The sequence below is a fragment of the Benincasa hispida genome, chromosome 10 (assembly GCF_027475165.1).
Source record: "Benincasa hispida cultivar pf3 chromosome 10, pf3_genome.v1.1, whole genome shotgun sequence".
Lineage (NCBI taxonomy): Eukaryota > Viridiplantae > Streptophyta > Magnoliopsida > Cucurbitales > Cucurbitaceae > Benincasa > Benincasa hispida.
In genome coordinates, this window is record NC_143487.1 from 34629448 (window position 1) to 34639796 (window position 10349).

A 10349-nucleotide genomic window follows, 5' to 3' on the forward strand; every position below is an offset into this window, starting at 1 on the left:
AACAGATGGTGGATCTCGTGACTAAAGAGTTTAGTCAGTTATTCATATACCGTTGGAGCTTCAAGCTACAGGTCCATAAAGTTCCCTTGGTAACTCAATGGGTTCAAGTTGAGAATCAGTTCTTGGGGTTAGTTTGAAGTGTTCAAATTAACAAGAGAAAATTCAATTATATATGATATAATTGGTGTGATGTATGAGATACATCAAGTGGAGGATTAATGTAAATATGATTTACATTAAATACCATAAAATAGAAAAAGAACTATGATTTATATGTTTCATGAGATGAAATATTAAAACTATGGGTTATAAATATAATATGGTAAGTTGATTATCATATTTATTTATAATATATTAATTATATGATAATTAAATTCTTTTTCTCTAATAATCGATTGAGTGGGAGGTTATCAGTGGTTTTATGGTAACCGTGAGATAAAAGAAAAAATATTTTCCTAAAATTAGGAGTTACTTCATTCAAAAAGTTACTCACGGATAAGCTATCAAGTGAAAGTGTTTCACTAAGCGATAGCTGGCAGAGACTAAACGATCGTGAAGCTTTGACTATACGATAGTTCATTAGCTGATCATAGCTAAACGATCAAGTGGCTAAGTCTATACGATATGCTGTCATTTACTAAACTATCGAGCACGTTATCTATATGATAGACAACTTCCTATCTCCTTCTTGCTCGATCGTTATCCTTCAATCTCTTCCTCAAGCCAAGATCATACAGAGCCCACAACTCCTGGATTCTCACACCAAGAATACCAAGGAAATCATTGTGGTGGTGTCCTCACTCACTTCGTGAATCGAGTTGGACTCGATTGGATTCGAGGAGCTGTTGACTGTTCGTCATGTTCATGTTGTTGGTCATGTTGTTCCGGTCGGTGCATTCGTGTATTGCTGTGTTGGACGCATAGGATACTGTTCGAGGGATTCTTAAAGAATATTTCTTCAAAGGTACGCATACTCTATCCCTTGAATTCTATCTTAGCATGCTGTAATTTCGTGTTGTGCATGACCTGTTAGTTTTCGTTTTATGACTGTGATTATTTATGTTAAACTCGAATGGAATTTGGAATGATCTCTTCCGCTGCTCATGGAAATCCTCATGTTTGATTTCCTTTATCACTATCATCACCATTCATCACATCATCACTCCTTATACACTCTCACCGCATCATATCACACTTTTACACTATTCACAGCAGAGATTCACCTTCCTCGATTATTTTAGTTAATAGGTTTTTGGTACTTAAATACCCTTTTCAACATATTTAGTAACACTCATTGCATAAAATCTTACATTTCCAATGCATAGTTATTTGAACTTATACTTGGGTCAAATAAGGAAAAATTATGTTCATTATTTTCATATATCAATTCATACAAGAAAGGCACAACTTAAGGCTATTTTATTAATCATCACATCATCATTTTAGTACACAATGAGCGAGCAACAACATACAAGTGGATCATGTTCAAGTAATAACGTAAAAGGTCTGCAGTATATGGATAAAGTTGGATGTCTTATCCTGGCGACACTGCGGATACGACCCACTTTGTAAGTGTTACAAATGATTTGATCCAAATCGTTCATGTGAAGACATGTGAGTGGAGGCATCCTGTACAAATAGTATGTATAAGACCGGACCATAAAATGTTTGATCTCTCTTTATAACACCGTTAATTGAAAAGACTAACATTTTGTAGGATGACCATAGATAACTTGATCTCAATCCTGAGCGGGTTAGAACTCCTGTCTATGAGGGCAATCCTTTGATTTGTATGGGTGAGTGTGACCCATGTTGCTGACTCAATAAGCTTACCATTTTGGGGGTTTGTCCAAGTAGGGGGCTGGGAACTTGACTTCACAAGATGGAATTCGCTTCTTTTCGTTTTCAGGGGAAGTAGAAGAATTGTTCCTTTAAGTGATGAAATGCTTCAAACTGTTGGTCAGTTTAGGAAAGTTCTAGTAGAAGATTCACGCACCCATCTGAAAAGCTTCCTCGAAATATGCAACACATTTGTTATACCGAACATCGACATAGAGGAAATCCGGTTAACCCTCTTCCTTTTCTCGTTAAAGAAGGAAACACGACAATGGGCTTACTCCTTGGAGCCGGGAGATATAACCATATGGGATCAAATGGTGGAAAGGTTCATGAAAAAGTATTTTCCTCCCATGGAAAATGCTAAGAGAAGAAGAGACATTACAAATTTTGAGCAGGGGGAATGGGAGACTCTTAGTGATACATGGATGCATTTCAAAAAGCTCTTAAGGAATTGTTTGCATAATGATCTGCCAGATTGCGTATAGATGGAGATATTTTATGACGGGTTGAATAAGAGTTCGCAGGAAGCAGCAGATGCTGCAGAAACAGGTGCAATGAGACTTATGAGCAGACGTATAATGAAGCAAAAAAAAATACATCTTAAATAGAATTTCAATGAATTATGAAGATTAGGAGAATAATGGATTTAGCTCAAGATTAGGAAGACAGAGAAACAATGCAGGGAAAACATAGAATGATGTTATCCCAGCATTACAAACCCAATTGGCTGCGATGACTACACTACTGCAAACCTTGATGTTGAATCAGGCCAACCAAGCCATTGCAGGAAGTAGTCGTAAGATGCACACAATAGATCAAGTTGATGACCTGGGATGCGCCGGATGTAAGCCACATGGATTTGAAATGTGCCCTCAAAACCCACAATCGATTTGTTTTGTCAAGCATGACTCCCATTCAAACACCTAAAATCCTGGATGGAGAAACCATCCAAATTTCTTATGGAAAGGTTGAAGGATCTCATACCGAGAGTTCCATGAGCGTATTCAGATCGCTCCAATTTCATAGTGACCGAAATACAAAAGATATACATTCAACACTAACAGTTATGCATATAAACCTAATTATCGGCATGCTCAGAAGACAATAAATAACAGGGAAAGGGTTCATACCAGGTGAAGACTCTCTTTGAACGTCTGAACACTGAGCAGCGAAAATCCTCCAATAGATCTACCAACACTCAGCGGGTATGTCGACTTCAATAGCACGATCAGTACGAACACGAACATTGCAGCGGGGACGACGCCACCATTAGTGAAACCTAGGTATCCTCGGAGTGAAAACCAAAGAGTGGGCTTTGGTGAGTTTGGTAGAGGATGAAGGACAAGGCATCGTGTAGACGATAAACAAGTGGGAGATAAACTGTGCTATCGTATAGCGAAAGTGCTTATCATATAGAAGAGCTACATGACCGTGTATGAAAAGCTGAACGATCGTTTGGAAAAAACGTATACGATCGTTTTGAGAAATCGTGAGGTAGACGATCGTTTAGACGGACGAGCTTCTATTGTATAAGCTCTCGCGATCATTTTCACGAATTCTTTTTTGGCAGCCAAAAATATGAATGCACGATTAAGAAAAATGAAAACGACTTTCATTTTTTAACCCGCCAGTTACCATAACCAATGCAACCCACTACCCATGTCCGAACGTGGAAGAATTGGTTAATTATCATATAATTAATCAATTAATTAATTAATTAATATAATCATATTATATTTATGTCCTATAGTTTGATATCACATATCTACTATAGCATTTTCTCCTCTACTTGATATAAATCATATTAATATCTAATTTCCTCCAAATTAATGTTTCTCATACATTTAGCCAATTATATCATATATAATTAACCAGTCCAATTATATCATATATAATTGAACTTCCTCTTGTCAATTTGAACATTTCAAATTAACCCAAACACTGGTTCTCGACTTTATCCAAGCTACCCAAGTGACCTAATGGACCCGTGGCTCGAAGCTCCAACGGTACGTGAATAGCTGACTAAACTCTTTAGCCACGAGATCCACCATCTGTTAACTGTCAATGATTCCACTAAAGACCAACAGCTGAACTCTTCTTACCACAAATATATTTCTGTGTCCATCGAATATAACCAATCATGAGTACGATGGCCCTTCACAGATGCTCGTAAGTACAACTGGGCCAATTTACCATTTTGCCTTGTAGTTACATCTCACTTCTTAAGTACCACTGATTCCTCTAATGAACAATACAACATAGTCCAACTATGTGTGAACACCTCTCGGGCCAAGAGAAGGTGTGTGGAGCCACATTGTTCAAGCCTTGGAATCAGCCCTTAAGGGAGCCATCTATCTACTTACCCCTACCCCGGGGAAGGAGTGAATTCCATCTTGTATAGCTGAGTTCCCATATCTCAAATCTGATGAATACCTAAAATGGTAGGTTTGAATCGGCGATCTGGCCACTCGCACCCATACAAATCAAAGAACCGCCCTCAATGGCAGGAGTTCCCAACTCACTCAAGATTGAGGTCATGTTACCTATGGTCATCCTAGTGAAGTGAAGTCTTTGTCATGAACGGTGTTATATAACGAGACATTAACACTTCGTGGTCAGGTCTTATACAAACTCTTTGTATAGGACACCTCCGCTCACATGTCCCCAACATGAATGATCAGGATCAGACCATCTGTGACAAGTCACAACACTTGTGACCATTCCATAAAGCGGGCCGCATCCGTAGCGTTATCAGGATAAGGTTTCCCTCCTTTATCCATTTACTACAGATCATTTTGGTTATCACTCAAGACATGATCCACTTGTATGTCATCACATACATGCTTGAGTCACATACAAACAACCAGGGATTTTATGTTTATTGGTTTGTGATAAAGCAAATAAAACAAATAACCGAGCAAAAACAAGATGTGAAGTAAATATCATATATTAACAACACAAGTGTTCATACATACTGTTTACAAACTACAGGACACGAGACTTTAAGGCATCAACCCCAACAATCTCCCACTTGTCCTAAAGCGAAGTGGGTGTATAAAAAACTTAGTACAATAACAATAAACTAGGGCATAAAAGCCCAGTACAAGAAAATCTCCCATTTGCCCTAGTCCAGCCGCGAACGATCCTGTAGACCCATGCTCCGTAGGTGACCCTCAAACACTGTAGCCGTGAGAGCCTTCGTAAACGAGTCAGCAACATTAAAATGGCTTGGGTTAAACTGATCTGTCTCATCTTCTCAATCTCTTGAGGTGTCTTAGGACACATTTCCTTAGACAAAGTGACTCCATGCCTGAACGACAATAGGCCCCTGCTGGAGTCCTGCATCGAGTACTTAAGCAACGTCTTGTCAATGTACAATGCCTGAGACAGTACTAGCACTTTGTTCTTCGATCCCAAAAGATTTGTATACCTAGAACAAACTGAGCCTCTCCTAAATCTTTAATTTAGAATTGGGTCGCTAGCCAATTCTTAACTATAGTTAGTAGACCTACATCATTCTCAATGAGTAGGATATCGTCTACATACAACACTAAGAAGACTACTAAAGCGTTGATGATCTTCTTATAGACACAAGGTTAATCAATATTTTGGTTAAAGCCATACGACTTGATCGTAGTATCAAATCGTATGTTCCAAGATCGAGACGCCTGTTTCAGTCCATAAATGGACCGATTCAGTTTACAAACCTTTTGCTCTTGACCTTGGGCTATTAATCCCTCGGGTTGCACCATATAAATGGTCTCCTCAAGATTGCCATTCAGAAAGACCGTCTTGACGTCCATTTGCCAGATCTCATAATTATAATAAGCTGCAATGGACAGGAGGATGCGGATCGACTTTAACATGGCAACAGGCGAGAAAATCTGCTCATAGTCGACTCCCTCTACCTGAATATAACCCTTTGCCACAAGTCGAGCCTTGAAGGTCTGTACCTTCCATCAGCACCCTATTTGCACTTGTAGATCCATTTACAACTTATAAGGCGAACCCCATCAGGCTGATCTACAAGACACCATACTAAGTTGAAGTACATCGACTCTATCTCGAGATCCATGGCCTTGATCCATTCATCCCGGTCTACATCCTCCATTGCCTTTTTATAAGACAACGGATCCTCAACGTCTCCATCTGCTACCATAGCAAGGATTTTTGTGAAACCCAGATAGCGAACGGGTGGGTTCACAACTGATGATATGCAGAAATGCATGTCATCTTAGGCCTTTTATTTAGAATTATGAGGTCTATTAAGCAGAATATGCAGCAATTATGTTAGGAATTCATGAGAAATTGAGCTTGCGGCATTCAACATTGAGAATCTCAGCTAACCCATTATTATGCGTTATTATGCGTTCAATTGTCTATTTTTGTAGCTAACGCAGGAAGTGGATGCAAATGTGGAAGCCGGACTACCGCATAGACGACCGCATGTGGAGAAACTCTCCATCGCAAAGGCGAACGCACTCGATCAATGCATGGGTGTTACGGTAATCAGCCACATACATCCATTGCATAGGGGTTGCGATCGTCAAGCGATTGCGGTCATCGTGTAGAAGCTGCAGTATTAAGCGAGTGCGGTCACTGTACGATTGCAGCTACACGATAACGCATAATAGAGGGATCAACGCAAGGTTGGTGGAATGAACGCATCAACGCATATCTCAGAAAAATCAAAAGATGATGTTGACATCTCACCTACCATGCTGTTAGTAGCAGAAATTCAGAAAGGACTAACGCGCCACGAATGTCAGAATCAGAGCAGTCCATTAATGTTGTCCGCGATCTAAGCTCTATATAAAGAAGCCGATGAGCAGAATTTCAATTTATCCAGGGTTTGCACCTGAGGTTTGCCTTAGGGCGAATCCAGGGTTTTCCATACGATCCAGACTAATGCGCGAGAAGAAAGCTTGAGAGTTCTTCACCTCTTTCTTCCATTCCCAGTGACGACCGGAGCTAGATCTCGAGAGAGTCAATTCCACCGCACATCCATGGCACCACCGACAGCTTTGATGCACATCCATTGGAAGCAAGTCATTGCTTCTAGCCGATCATTTTATTTTCTCTTCTTTTCTTATATTGTATTATATTACATTTTGTGATTAAGGAATTAATACATTACGTGTTCAATGCATTTCTATGTTTCCTTCGATTCCATCTTCATCTTCTTTACTTAGCATCTTTAACTTTCATTGCATCACTTAGTGAGATTGCTAGAGTATCACATACTTAGTCATGTGGATTAGGGATATGAAGCATGTAGCAAACCATCGAGAGGTGTGTGTTGCATGAGTGTATGAGTAAACCTTATTTACTTGGGAATGCATCAGACTATGCGATCATGCTACACCCATGCATAGCAAGCCATTTTCCAATGCGAATGCGGTGCTCCTAAGTTTAGGATGCATGTATTGAATGCAAAAGTGTCCATAGAGCTTATTCCTAAGGCTCTACTCTTTTCCTATGTGATGATGCAAGATGCACAAAGGCAAGGTGACCGCACATAATCATATCCTATCTCTAGGATGTATGCAATGCGTTAATAGCAAACAGTGCTTATTTCTAAGCTCTTATCTCTTGATTATGCGTTCTAATCTGACTCTCTCGAGCCTAGATTCTAACCTGACCTTCCCAAGCCTAGATCTTGTCCTTAGACTACCTTCCCAAGTATCTCTAATGGACGAATGAAGCATACATAATACAAGATAATTACTTAGAATGAAGATCCTCAGTTAAGCTAGCTAAGTGCTTCTCAACCCATTCAACAGATTTAGCTATTCATGTGTAAATAACAGAGAGTAAACAGATATAAAGAAGTAAATTCCATTTCTATAAATGAGTTTGAATACAAAATAACAATGGAAGATAAAGGTAGAGAGCCTGGTAGCAATCCCTTGCTGACTGAGGCTTTTACACTGGTAATCTCTATTCGGTTAAAAAGATATTCATGCTTCCGCAAGAGCTGGCCTTCTCTCTGATCTTGAAGCTTCCGGTGCTCTCCCAAGCTTACTGGAATGATCTATCGGCATAACTTCCTTCTCTCGCTTCCGCCTTAAAATAAAAGAAAATCAAAGAACAAGGCTAAACTATCTATGGAAAATTTTTCTAACTCTCGAATTGCTGAACCCCTTTTCTGAAGGATGTCTTCGGTATTTATAGAGCTTCCAGGGTAAAAGGCGACTTCTCTCTTATGATTGCACAGATGGGATGGCTTTAATTCACTGACTAATGCGCCAAATATTTATCACCGAAAAGTTGAATGTACTTGTTATCGTTAGCGGCTGTCAACTTAATTCGGATTCGACCATCATCAGCTTTCTGTCCCATCGTGATTAATTATGCCTTTCACCCAGATGTGCCTACCAAGTTGCGCCGGCTCTATGTGACAACCCTTCTTGAGCAGATGTTTACGAACACAAATCTCCGCAAAGCCTTGCGATAATGTTGCGCTCGTCCGTTGATTTCTTATGATCGCTCTTTTTGCCTTGTGTTAACGCATAATCTGCATAAAAAATACAAAAATCAACTGTTTTTATGCGATGAACGCATGCGATCGCAATGTTATGAATTTAATGCTATTTGGACGCAATCTAACATATTTTATCAACGCAAGCCAACATTGTTTAAGAACTTAGTATTATGATAACGTGCATTTCTGCCCTTTATGAAACACCTATCTATAGGCGGATGCAACGTTTGTTTATGAGTAAAGTTAGCAACAACTAATTTCCCAGGAGGGTAAGTGGTTGGTCGCATTAAGCAAAGTAAGCTATTGTTCACTAGAGATAGGAATAATCTTATGTCAGCAAAGTTCATGCAGTTACCTTGTCTTATGAGCGCATCATTCATCATTTAGGCATACTTAAGAGAGTAGTCTAAAATCCAAATCTAAGACTTGAGAGAGTGGATTGGAACGCATAAGCAAGAATGGGAAACTTAGAGATAAACTCCGTTTGCTATCACACAGCGTATGCACCCTACAAAGAGGATATTGCATGCATCCAGGAAGTAGGATACAGTGGTATGCGGCTATCACACTCATGCGGCGAGAGCACGTGAGCGGGTTATGGAGGTTTAGGCAGGCATAGGCTTCTCGGAACTATCGCATATACATCGTATACGTCCTAGAATCAGGCTCAAGTGTGTGTAGCATGATCACATAGCTTGCGTGGACTGGGATTGCCCTTTCGGTCAAGCTCAGTATTGCAATGAAGACATCTCCACATTTTATCTATTTTCCCATCCATTTACTCCCTGTCAATAGTTGTCGCATTTCTACTCTCATTCATATTCTCATTGCATTGTTTGTTACTTAGGAGTAGGAGTAGTGTTAGTATAGAAACTCCTCCATCATTCTTTTATTCAACCACCGCATGCACATTACCGCATACATTCAGCTACAAGTCCCTGAGTTCGACCTCAGATCACCTAAGAAACTTGCATTCGCGTTATACTTGGCGTGAGAGCAAGAAAACTTGTGACAGAAACGCATGGTCATCGCATACATTTGTTAACATATAGTCATTCCAACACATGACCACTGACGCATGATAATCAACACATACCTTAAGACATGCATCACATATTGCGTCCACAGAATTTTAGTTGTCAAGTAATTGACAACTAATTTTCCGTCATCAAGTTTTTGGCGCTGTTGCCAAGGACGTGGCAGCTAATTGTTTGTTGAGTTTTGTGTCTCTGCAAGCAACCTTTTTATCTTAGGAGTATTGCCGCTTGTGCAACCAGGTTGAAACCAATATTGAAGTGTAGGCGATGCGCCAAAAGCTAGTATTAACCCCAAGGTAGAAGGGCAATCAGTCGCATGAGCTGAAGGCAGTTCTAAGCACATGGTGGCCGCATGCGCCCAACAATTGCCGGAAGTTCCAATGGTCAAGCCATCTTGACCTATATAGTTGAGAGAAATCTCCTGCATGGAAGATTCCTTGCAGTGACAACACTCCAATTTTTCCAGGGACGTCTTCTACTCTATCTTTACCTTGCTTTTGTAGTTTAGTTTATTTTTATTTTTTATTGTTATTTTGGATATATGGCTGCTTCCTTGGTTGTGGTGCGTTTTCTCCTTGCAGGTGCGACAATAAGTCTCCTCGGTGCGCAGTGCAACAGAAGAATTCCTTTTGTCCTTCAACTCATGGCTTTGTTCGTGTGAATTCCAATGCTTGATCGCATGCGTTATTTCGCCTAAGGTCTTTTCTTGTTATATTTTATTCTTTATCCTTTTTAAATTCTATTTTTCCGATTACGCTTCTTTGCGATGTTTATATGATGGTACGTATAATTCACTGCATCTTCTAATTAATCGTCGCAAGGCGTCCCTTACTTTTAATAGCTTTTTCAAATTTTGAAAGTCTTAAGTTTTATTGCGTGCAAACCTTTGCTCAAATGTTTATTACCGCATTCTTGTGAGTTTGTTTTTAGCTTTGCGGTGAGAACACTGCCAACCTCTAAGTTTGGGGGTGGCAACGATCTCGGAGAAT